The sequence below is a fragment of the Lichenostomus cassidix genome, chromosome 5 (genome assembly GCF_008360975.1).
Source record: "Lichenostomus cassidix isolate B80296 chromosome 5, HeHo_3.0, whole genome shotgun sequence".
NCBI lineage: Eukaryota > Metazoa > Chordata > Aves > Passeriformes > Meliphagidae > Lichenostomus > Lichenostomus cassidix.
The window spans coordinates 49976503-49988981 of record NC_139486.1 but is presented as its reverse complement, the minus strand read 5'-3'; positions in this window follow the sequence as shown (position 1 = coordinate 49988981).

Here is a 12479-nt window from a genome sequence, read left to right as displayed (position 1 = left end):
CATTTTAAAATTAAAGTCAAAAGAGAAGAAGGAACAGCATCACAACAACCTGTTAAAATATTTTCAAACTGGATTTTGGGAGTTTGTTTTCCAAATAGCACAAAAATACCTTAAGGAAATTATGTTTTTCTGATTGAGGATACAGTAAAGATCAGTATTTTAGTCATTCCAAGGTGTGATGTTCCATCTTAGTGTCCTTTATGCAACAAACATTCCACTGATGTCTTGTGGGCTCACCCAAGACATCAGCTGGTGTTCAGACTGAAGGATGGGATCCCAGCAGTGTAGTTAGCAAATGTGTTTGGTCCCTAAAATCTCCGTGTACAGCGTGAACTTGATTATTAGCTAACAAATCACTGTGAGATGGATTTTTAGTCAGTCTGTCAAGCTGCTGGTTGGAAAATCTGTATCCAGAGAAGTCATTCAGACTGGAAACCGATCCTGCATCTGTTATTAGCAGGGTGGAAGCAATCTTGGTGATGTCTCTGTGTATGTTCACAGCTGTCTGGCAATCAGGAGTGGGGAAAACATGGAAGAAGCATTGCCTAAACTATTTGCTTGTGGGTTGCAAATGCAGGGTGTTTCTATTAATCCCTGTCAACAGCAGGCCCTATTAACTATTTTTAATGAATCACCACTGCTTTTACTTTTGCCATCAGCCATGACCTTCACCATTTAGAAACACATGGTCTCTCATAAATGATAGTCTTTGGCATATAAACTTGAGAAGGATTCTATCACGGCTCAAACTACAATATCTATCATTAAAACAAACTGCTCATTCCAGCTGAAGAGACACTCGTATATATCATGGAACCAGCCTTCCATATTCTGAAATTTACTGCCCTGCATTGGTGCTTCTTTTTCTTGACTTTTTTTTTCTTTTTTTTTTTTTAAGGAGGCCATGCAACCTTGCTCACTTAATACTTTTGATAAACTTCTACTGACAAGGAACTTGATTAATGACGGTTAAAGGAATTGAATCAAGAGTAGGAAAGACAGGGCCAAAAAAGCAGACTGCTGGCCTGATGGAAACTAACGTCTCCACAGAAATATATGATGGACCCTCCTTTTTGCCATGCCAAGTAATTACTCGCACAGGCCTCTTGTAATAATTCCTATTACAGCCAAAACGGAAAAGTCAGTAACTCACAGCCCTGGGACAAGGTGAAGGCAAGGCCAGAGTAGTGTGGATCAATATTTCATTTACTCACTGAGGTTAGCTTCTATCCCTGTATCAAATTCTTTTACAGAAAGCCATGAAAGAAATGAGGTTTGCTGAAAAACACCAATACAGGACCCTCATTTCCTTGGGGTGCTCATAGAGTACACGGAGCAACAAAACCTCTCAGCAAAACAATATGCACTCAAGGTCACTCATTACTTGCTACTGTTGGAAAATAAAGTGCCATTAGCCTGATATGAGTAATGTACATCAATCAACTGCAGACCAGCAAAAGTATGTTTTCAGCATGGTGTTGCAGTTGAAAATGAATGAACCATGTTAACACTTTCTGAACACTTTGACAACAGTGAAGAATTTTTCCTTTGGCATTATCATTTATTTCAGAGTTTCACTGCAGCTCATCTTTGTGAAACCAAACCAGAGCAGCTCAGTTGTTTGCTGTACTTTATTGTAATTGAATTAATTCTCACTAAGTAAACATTACAATTTTGAGGGGGACAGTTGGATGCTGTCCAAAAAGTCCTGTCAGTGTCTTATAGGACCTTCAACCTAAGGGTGGAAAACCAGATGTAATAGGAAATGATCTGTTGTGTTAATAAAATAATGTAAAACAATACTTGCTTTAAGAATATGAAATGACATTGAGGTGCACATGCTTCTACTTTACTGCATATGCAACTCTTTTCTTCCATAAAGAAGTTTTCAGGAAAGGGGGACTCCAAGGTATCACTCATGACTTGCATGGTGCTGATCTGAAGGGCAAATGTAATATCTTCTTCTGCAATAGCTAAAGTACACTGTGGTGTATTTTCTTTTCTGTTCCCTCTCACAGAGTTCTGGGGAAAGTGTTTGGTGGGTTGTTTGTGTTTGCTCATATGGTTGGTAAAGTTTTAGATCTTTTTAAATCTTCTTGATTGCCATCTTGGCAGAAAGTTGTTTTCTCTTAGCAAAGTTCAGAATTCTCTGATCTTGCCTGCACCATTGAAAAATTTATATCATGGTCATGAAACAGTACCTTCCCAAGAAATTCTGTGTCATTCTGTTGAAAAATAAAACCATTCTATAGCCATAAAATAAATTGTTACAGAGTAGGGAGAGCTACTGTGGGAAGAGCACACTCTTTTTTTCTATTAGAAAGTAATTTTTCTCCTCCTCTTTTCAGTGGCATTCTCTTTGTCTTTCTTGAGCATTTTGAAATCACTTACTAATTAATAATGTTAAGTCTTTGTTCCAGAATCTTACCCTGAAGACTTACTGAGGCATGCAAAAATAGTTGAAATAGATAGGATTTTTCACTTTTACTGTGTTCTGTAGTGGTGAAGATAAAGTTATTTTCTTTTCTAGCCCCATCTCCTGAGATCAGACTCCCAACCATAAGTGTTGAGCTCCTTGCAGCACTCTTCTCGTTTAACCCATATTAATTCCATGCAACACTGTAATGTGCAAGTAAACACAACTCAGAAATTATGGGCCAAGGGGAAAATGACTGATCAAAGGTCACATGCTAAATCAGACATGACTGTGGTCTTTCATGTTTGACATTTTGAAAATTTATGTTAAGCTTGCTGCTGTTCAGTAAAGTCTAGGGACATTCAATGAACTAATTTCATGTCCTCTGCTGTTGTTAACAACTTGGATAATGCTCTTAAGTTTTCTGCAGTTGTGATATTTTGCATTTTCCTTTACAAATCAGAAGTATTGGCGAGTTAGCAACTCTAGTCTTAATCCCAATTCCTTGCAGACCATGCTGGTTCCATTCCAGTAAATCAGCTGAAACTCTGGTAAATATGACTTTGATTATAATTTGGATTGTTTGGGTTGTTTTTTTTCTATGGATTTCCTTATTTAAAACATAAGTTTATAGTACCTATAGTACTGAGGAATACTTGCCTCTGCTTCCTGTTGTTCTTGCTACTTCCTGTTACTCTCTAATGATTTAATGTAAAGTGATGTGGATAGTATGACTCCTGAGACAGTGCTGCTCCCTTCAGGTCGGCAAGAAGGGAAGAGAGATGAGCATTTATAACTGCCTATCAAACTAAATAGATCAGTTTAAAGAGAGTCTGTCTTGCTGGTCACGTAGAAAGGCTCTTTTGGATTAAAAGGGTCCACTACATTTGATTTGCTCCGTGGTTAGATGTGGAATCAACTTTGTAAAAAGTCATAGGAAGTCTAATAATTCCTGAAAGAGATTCCTTGAAAGGAACAGGGCAGAATTAGAGAACTTGCCTCCTCTATTCCTTAAAATCACAATTTCAATTTTTTTTCCCGAATCCTGTTGTTGTGATTAAGTTACTTTTCCAAATCTCATTCACTGCAGGTAGTAAGCCTGCACCACTCTATGGGGCTGCTCTATGCCTGTGCTTTGAGACTGAGTCCCAAGTTACCAGAGTTCTTTAGGTGACCATATATAATTTGAAATGACTCAGTGATGTTAGTAGTTCATTCTCATTTACCATCTTTGAAGCAGAGAAATAGTATTACCTTCATGTACTAGGAACAAGAGGGGTGGTAGTGTAAAGGCATTAGGGTGCCCAGTTAAACCAGTAGGAAATGAGCACCTAAATAGCTGTGGAAGATGTAGGTATCACTTACTATAGGAGGAACCCTGGAGATTTCCTGTGCTTCTAGTTGCAATGAATAAATCTTTCGAGAATGCCTCAATCAGGGCAGGAGGGTCTTGTGATGGGAGGTTAAACAATTCTGTCTGTTCTAAAAGAAGATGAAATCACTGTTTCTCCCTTAATTTTCTCTGGTAGAAAGGAATCAAGGATTATCTTTTCTCTTTGCAAACTCTAACTTTTGGGTTTGCTTTTTTTGCCAGCTTCACATGAAAATACCCCGGTGGTTCTTGGTGTCACTGAGAACTTGGAGTCATTACTTTGTGTGGGTGAGCATTCTGGTGTAGCTTTCATACCAAAAAAAGCTGCATGCAGCAGGATTACTCTTTGAACCAGAGTGTTAACTGAGAGATTTGGGTCACATCCATCACCCAAATGTGAGGCAGTCTGCTTGCACTTATAATAGAGAACAAATGTTTGGTCTGGAGGTCAGGATTTTTGGATTCACAGTGCACTTAGTTAGATCAAGGTCTCATCTGGGGTTAAAATCAATATTGCAAATTGCAGCTTAAATGGCAAAGAATATGTTTCCATCTATGTTATATTTTAGGTACAGTAGTCTTAATGTATAACTAGGTCAGTTCCATTAAGATGTAATTTCATTAAGGGACCATAACTGCAACTGGAATTTGGCCACTAGATGAATTTTTTTTCATCTAGTACGACTGTACAGACATGCATCACTCTTGGATGCTGCTCACTTAGGTAGTTCTGCTTTAGAACAACAACCCAGTAATCCAGCAGTGCATTCTGCAAGTTTGAAGGAAATCAGTAAAGAATATTTGTCTGTAGGGCTTCTGGTTTTGAACTGTCACAAGAATACCTGTCAAAGTAATATGGTAAAGCACTTGAACATTTAACTGAGAGACCTTCAGTTTAATGCACTTCTACAGGTACACAAGCAAGTAGCGTATTTAGCAGTAGAGCCTTCAGGCTCACTTTCAAAAGGGATGTGAGACAAAACATCTGACTTTAGGGAGCTTTGCTTCACTTTTTGAAATGTGGCAAATCTGAGCAGAGCTGGCCGTAAAAGACTTTAAAAGTCTTGGAATAAGGAGATGAAAGCATTGTTCAGAAGAAGGCACTTTTTCAGCATTCATGCTGGCTAAGGTACATGTCATAGCCGTGTGCATACAGGAGCAGCAGATGAGGAGGAAAGGGAAAGTAATCTCAAAATCTTGAAAAAGGAGGAAGACTGTGGGATGGCTTTCATGTGATCCTCTGTGAGGACTAATTTCTTATGCACAGCAGTCACACTGAGCTTTGTAACTGATTGTGATGCCGTTTACAAAGCATGTCTGTCTGCTGGTGGCTGGACTATAGGTTCAGTCATCTGACTCTCCTAACTGTTGAGCCACAAGGGTCTGTGCACAAACTGGAAAAGTTTATTTTGTGTTTCATCTTCACTGCCCATTCTCCTAAGGGCATCACCCAGCATTGCACAGAGCACAGTCTGCTTTTCTCCACTTGCAATGCAGAGCTGGAGAGGACAAACAGCCAAAGCTGTAGGCCAGCGAAGAGCTCTGACCCTCTCTTGGCTGTGGGGGCCTTAAAAAGTCCCAGCTTGCCCACAGGGATCTGCTCTATGTTTGTGGAGGAAGTCTGGGGAGAGGGAAGATCATAACTGGGCAGCAGCTGCTCTGTATGACTTGCTTCCCTGGAAACCTGGCAGCTCTCCAAGTCAAAATCTGAATAGGAGTTAAACTGCTCAGAGCATTAATTCCCCTTATAGTCGCAATCCTGCTCTTTCCCTCCCTGCTCCCACCAGAGCCCTGCTCAGCAGAAGTGAAGTATCCTCTGCCCATGCAGGTTTTGGGGGCTCATGCTGGCAGCAGAGGCAGGACAGACATTCAACACTGTGGGCTTTGTCTCCAGGACCTTCTGCTGGTGGCAAATGGGGGGACTGCGATGGTGGCAAGTGACTCCTAACGTCTTCCCTGGGCCCTGATCTTTTGAGGAGTTAGGCACTGCATGTAGAAGCTTTTTCTTTGTGATTGTGTTGATATTTAGTGATTCTTGTTTACATGGAAGGCTTTCCTGTGTATTTCCAGTCATGTGTAAGCATCCTAGGACAACTTTTTACTGCCTCGGATGACTTGGACATCCTCCCCTTGCTGGTATTCTACATAAGCACAATTTTCTTGGCAGCTTTTCAGGACTCCCCAGCTTATTATTGGGGAGTCAAGCTTCCTCTTGAAGTTGCAAAAATCAGTTTTATGTCCCCTGAATATTCATGCATAGAATGTTTTAAATCTTCCAGTTTTAATAATGGTTTAATCTCAGAATTTTTTTAAGTACCTTTTAAATTGTCATGTTTACTTCTTGCAGCTTTTTGTAACAGTTTTGTCTTCAGTTTCCAGTTAGTGTACAACATGACTCATATATTCCAAAATATTGCAAGGAGGAAAAAATAAAATTTTTACCTCTTGGCAGGTGAATAGAGTTAAGCTGGATGTGAATCAGTATCTGTAGAAGAAATGCTGATGTTTATTTTGTCAAGATGTATAAAAAAGCAGTCTAAAATTAACTAAGAGTGATTCATACAACTACTTTGTGCTTACAAGTTTTCTGCCTATGGAGGCAGCAACAACAGCAGCCCAGACAGTTTCTTAAGGCTTTTCCTGCTCTTCTGTGCCCTCTATTTTTGATCATCTGCCAAGGCTTGTGAGCAGTGCCAAATCAAATAGTACAACATCTCCATAAGTCTGCTCTTGGAAGCTAAGGAATTCAGCAGTTGAAGTGCAATTCCAGATATAAAAGAAGCAATTATGGTGGACTTCCAGGAGTTTAGGTTTAATAACTTTAATATTTGTATAATATATATTTTGAAGCTTCTTTTATAACTGTACTTCTGCTTCAGGTATGCTTTTATCCACAAAATCTTAATCTATATGATCTTGCAAAAAACATGGGGGGTTTTTTGGGTTACCTTTTTTTCTTTTTTTTCCTTTTTTTTTTTTTTTGGTATTTTTTTAAGGTTCTCAAGGGCCATACAAACAGTGAAGCCCATTTCTGTGTACAGAGGCACTGGTAACTGAAGCTCAGTGTTGGCTGGTGAGAGAAAACCTTTGCAGAAGGAACCATAGTAGCAACTTTGAGTACAGAAGACTACCTTTGCAAGTATTTCTCATCCTTCAGGCTTGTGCAGAAGCCTTCTCAAGTGTTCAGTCCTTCTTACTTAGTAACAGCTAAGAATATGTTTGATGTGGTTTTCATGCTTTAGACAATGAAATGAATTAATGGGGTAGTGGCATTGTTTAGAATGAAAGGAAGAAAACTTGATTTTCTCTCATGGAATTGCCGTATGGACACAATTTGAAGTAAAACTCATCTCACTGTGATCGACCATCGAAAATCTGCTCACCATTTAATGTTCAGGAGCACAAAGAGAAGCTTTGCTCAAAAAGAAACTATTTTTAGATATACATTAGTGAACAGCCACACTCTCTCGGGGTCTAGAAAGCCAGAGTCCATTTGCAGTGATTTAACATGCTGCTTGCTTAAATTCTAGATGAGGGGGCAGGGAAAATCTAACTTGAAACTCGATTACAGCATGACAAGATTAGGGGAATAAATGAGCAAAATCGATTTCGCATTTACTGATCTTCCATGTAAAGTCTACCCTTTTAACTTTGTATGTATTTTCTTATTGTTTCGTAAAGAAGCAATGGTTTATTGCTACCCATGTGACCTAGACCTGCCACACTGTGCCTGTTTGTCACATTCATGCCGCTGTGTGCAAGATGGGAAATAATTTCTTTGAATGGCTTTAATAAGATAAAACTTCGGTCTGTTTTCTTTGTTGTTTCTGTCATTTGTACCTTGGAATACTTGACTATCATGATAAATGCAGAAATGGTTGAAGATTTCCACTTTTATATGAAATTTACTGAAGTAGCTTTTGATGGTAGTGAGCTCTAACACCCACTAATTCAAACCAAAAAAAATCCCTTTTAAAATTGTACGGGGATTTTCCCCCTTGTTATTTTACTCTGTAGGCTCAAGTCTTCACTACAGTAGATCAATAAAGAACTTGTTTGCATTAACAGGGCTAACATTACACTTGATGTAGGTGTCTGGCTGTATACAGAGGTCACTTGCACTGGAAATGCATGAAAGAAATCAAATATTTTACCGTCTTTGGTTGAATCTAGGGACAACTTCAATATGTAAAAAATTACTCCTTTTCTCTCCAGGGACTTAGTTCTTAATTGTTGCTACTAGAGCTCTGCTTTTTATAGTCTCTTTGAGGTTTGTGGTAATAATAATAATAATAACAACAACAAAAATATCCTATATTTAATTTTATTTTTAGTCTTACTGCAAAAAGTCTGTCTATTTGTGTTGGAGGTTTTGCTTCACAGCATCACAGTCAAATTAATCTCCCAATTATTAATTCAGAAGTGTAGGAGAGGAGGGGGAGAAACTCTTTAGCTCCTGAGATCCTGTCAGATTAAAGCTGAACAACACAGGACATATTTGGGCCTCAGGATGCAGCTCCTTGATTTAGGGCAGAATTGGTAGAATGAATTTTTAGCATTTAATTTTGCAAGGCTCCTTGAAATGTATAAAAAATTAGTATTCTGAGTGATCTTTATAGCTCTGTGGAAACTCAGTATACTTCTTACTCAAGTGCTTAACATGTGGGAGAGTTTTTTTTCATTTAATAGTTTTACGTTTTAAAGAAACAAGTTTCTACCTTAGAGTTTTGCTAACAATTAAAATCTACCCACCTGCATACATATGTGCTGTCAACCAGGTGATATTTTCTAGTCTTTTCAAGACATTTTCTCTCTGTCCTAGAGAGGTAGGATAGATTGAAAAGAGAAGTATAAATAAAATAATTCCACTTTGCTTTGGAAAGCAACCTTTTGTAATGTGTAATCCTATGTTACCACTTCCTTGAAAAAGCTTTCTTTTACCTAAAATAAACTTTCTGAAATAACTCTCACCATTTGGGAAGCTTTCAACACATTGTAGGATAGAGTTTTTGCTTTTTTCTTCCAATAGTGCTTTGCACCATGCTGTGACTTGAACTTTATCTTCACATGTTGTGGGAGCATCTGAAATCCCTTGCCAATCCACCTTTCTCTCCCAGTCCTTGGAGGAGAATTACCAGAAAAGCAGGATATACATACAGGTTTGTGTCCTGGTGTCTAGCTGGGCCTAAACCCACAGCAGTGTTTTAAAATACATTCATACTGTGATTAGGGTAAAACAATGGTAGATTGCTGCAAATTGAGCTTTTTGATACCATTTCCATGGCAGATAGTAGTACAAAATGCTGATTTTACATCAGGTTTACAAGAAACTGGTGAAAGTTCTGGTGGTGAAGAGACAGATCAATTATATTTTATGGTATAAAATACATTGTTGGGTTTGGGTTTTTTTAATTGCAAACTGGGTAGGTTCTCTTCTAGGGGAAAAAAGCTTTGAAATGGAAGAAGGATGTAGAATCCAGGCATAACTATAACCTGTGTGTGGTGAGGATGTTTGATCCACAGTTTACATGAGGAAAAAATCTGTTGTTTAATCTGATTTGTGATAAATGCTAATAGCTTTTTCACATTGTGCTGTTGTTGTTTTTACTGAAGTAGTTTAGGTATACATTTGTAAAATCCTAAGCCCAGTCAAGCAATGCTTGTGAATTCAGCAGTTCATGTGAGTAACCCAAAATAAGCTTGCTCAATGGAAATGTTATGTCTTTCACTGATGGATTTTTTCCCTGAAATTTGAGTTCATATTAACCCACATTACATTCAAAGAGAAGAAAAAAAAAAAAGCCTGTTCCTACAGTTCCAATTTCTTTGAATCAAGAACTGCATGGTTTGGTCTTGATTTAGCAACAGTTAATGTTATAGATTCTTGCATTCACCTTGAGCAATTATATGGTTTAATGTTTATGCAGCAAATTATTAGGTTTGGCAATGACTCAGTCGTCAAGATTAGTTTTACACCAAATTGCTTGCAGATACCAAATGACAGGTTTTGTAATGAAAGGTTGCAATTATTTCTAATTTCTTCAATAGTAGTCACAAATCACTGATGCTGATTCTGCCATTTGTACGTGGCTTTCTAGAATAATATCCTGGTGTGTCTGCCTTACCAGTCTTTTATTCTGTTTATGAAACTGAATATATCAGGTAAAGTTTCAAGTGTGCAGGAGAAATTTTCAGATAAATTATTACTGTATGATCAGGGTGTGTGTTCTGGGTTTGGTTCTTTTCAGCATATTTAGTTCTTAGTATTTATTTTCCCTTTCTTGTTGATGATGTTTTTTATTCCACACACCCCCTCTTCAGAATGATTACAGTGAACTGCAAAAAAGGGTAATTAACCATGGGGCAGTTTTACCCTGGTGTGACTATTCTGCCCCTGCTTCTGCAGGTAGCTTGCTCAGCCCTGCTCAGGGATCTCTGCATTTTGTGCCATTCAGTGCAGCAAAAGCACTTTCAGTCTTCCCAAGCTTCTGAAATTATTCAATCCACAGAGGCTTATCACATTGCCAAGCTCATATAATCTCCTTATCACACTTGGTCTCGCACAAGTAACACCACGACTTATCCTTATGCTGCCCTGGCCAATATTAATGTATTCTTTCCAAATAAAACAGCTTCTAATTGCCTAAGCTGTATGTGAGCTATTGAACACACAGAGGTACTACTGCTATTACAAGTATTGAATGGCTTTGTAATACCATGAGTATGGAAAAATAAAAAACAGTAAAAACACCTTTGGTTTATTTTGTGTTTCAGCAACTTACTGCAACAGCCCTGTCTGCAACAATATCACCTGGGATTGTAATGCAACTTTCTGGTCAGTGCCTTTGTTCTTGGTGCCTGTCTAACTGCATTTTACCAGGGATAAAACTACTCCCAGAGAAAGCAACTGAAATCACACAAACTATTCTTTTTATTAAGTACTTGTTTTGTCCATCTAAAGGTTTTGGTTAAAGCTGCGTTAGATACTTACACCTGTGCAGATCAGTACATGCAGGTGGATGGAGATACTGTTCTGGATTGTATGAACATGTGATAAGCTGTCTTCAGTATGATCTGCCAGAGGAGAGCACAAAGGTGCCTCTCTTACAGGCTGAGAGAACTGGGGTTGTTCAGCCTGGAGAAGGAGAGGCTTCAGGGATACCTTCCGGCAGCTTTCCAGTGCCTAAAGGGGGTTACAAGAAAGCTGAGAGGGACTTTTCACAAGGGCATGGCATGACAGGACAAGGGGGAATGGCTGCACACTAACAGAGAGCAGGGTTAGATTAGATATGGGCAAGGAGTTCCTGACTGTGAGGGTGGTGAGGCCCTGGCACAGGCTGCCCAGAGAAGCTGTGGCTGCCCCATCCCTGGAAGTGTCCAAGGGCAGGCTGGATGGGGCTCTGAGCAACCTGAGACAGTGGAAGGTGTCCTGCCCCCAAAACCTGGCCACACAAACCCAGTGCTGGTCCCTTCCAACCCAAAACATTCTATCATTTAGATATCTCAAGTTCTTTCATATTTTGGTTACTTGCAGGGAGTAGCATAAGTAATGGCACTTGGTACAATATCGTAGAGTTAAGCAAAAAGTCGTGTGGAGAACACACTCAGGGAGCTTTCATGCATATTTTGAATAGAATTTTCTCTTTTCTCACCTGAAAGTTTTGTGATGGTGCCCCTGCAGCCCCCAGAGATGGAATGTTTGCATTGCATTTGTTTGCCCAGTATAGGTGAAAAGTGAAAAGCACAAATGAAGACTGTTGCAAAACCAAAAAATGTCATGCTCTATAATTCTGGCAACATGTATCTACAGAGAAAAAAAATTATTTCTATTTTCCTTAAAAATTTGTTGGTGAAAAACTACACCAATATTATCCTTGTCTAAATTACAGTAATTCTCTTGGGATCAAGCTTCTTTAACTTTCAAACAACTCTAAAATGAAGAATAATAGAAAATAAGGTGACAACAGAGAATGCTCAATGAATAAGTTGACTGTCCTTAATCAGTTTGGGTTTCTTTGTGCTCAGCTTTTATATTTGCAAATATGGCCACATTTGGAGAGGGAGCATATAGACATAAATATTTTAATATTATTTGATTGAAATAATTTGAAGAAGAATTTATTTCAAGCAGTGCATATTGGTTTATTATTGTATGTGCACTAAATATTTTCTCAGAAATTCATAGTTTTTCCATTGAGAGGGAAAAAATTTAAATCCTTAAGCAAAGGGGTCGTAGAGTATAGAAACTAAAGATTTGTGTGACATTTCTCTGGAATGCAGTTTGCTCTCTCAGATTTGGGACTCTCAGAGGGGATTCACATAGAGGAAAGTCTGAGGCAGCCAATTCCTTCCCATCTGTGACCATCACTTATAAGCAAGTTAGAAATCTCTGCCTTAGAAGCCAAACTTTGGTCATTGCAGTCCAGTGCTGCTTCACTGGGGTAGCATTGTCAGAAAATCTGTCAGTACCCTCAAAATGACAGTGGTAGGCACTGATGATCAGACTACAGCAAAGCTTTTCTGAGATGCACAAAGCCAGCACTATGTGCTAAACGTGGTAGTGTAAGCAATCTTCTGGCTTTTTAGCACAATACGATGAATTTTAGGAATGCGTTAGAGAACCTGGCTCTTCCTGATGGAAAAAATAATCCCTTATGCAGCCTGGGAAGGGGAGAAAACCGCAAAGCAGTT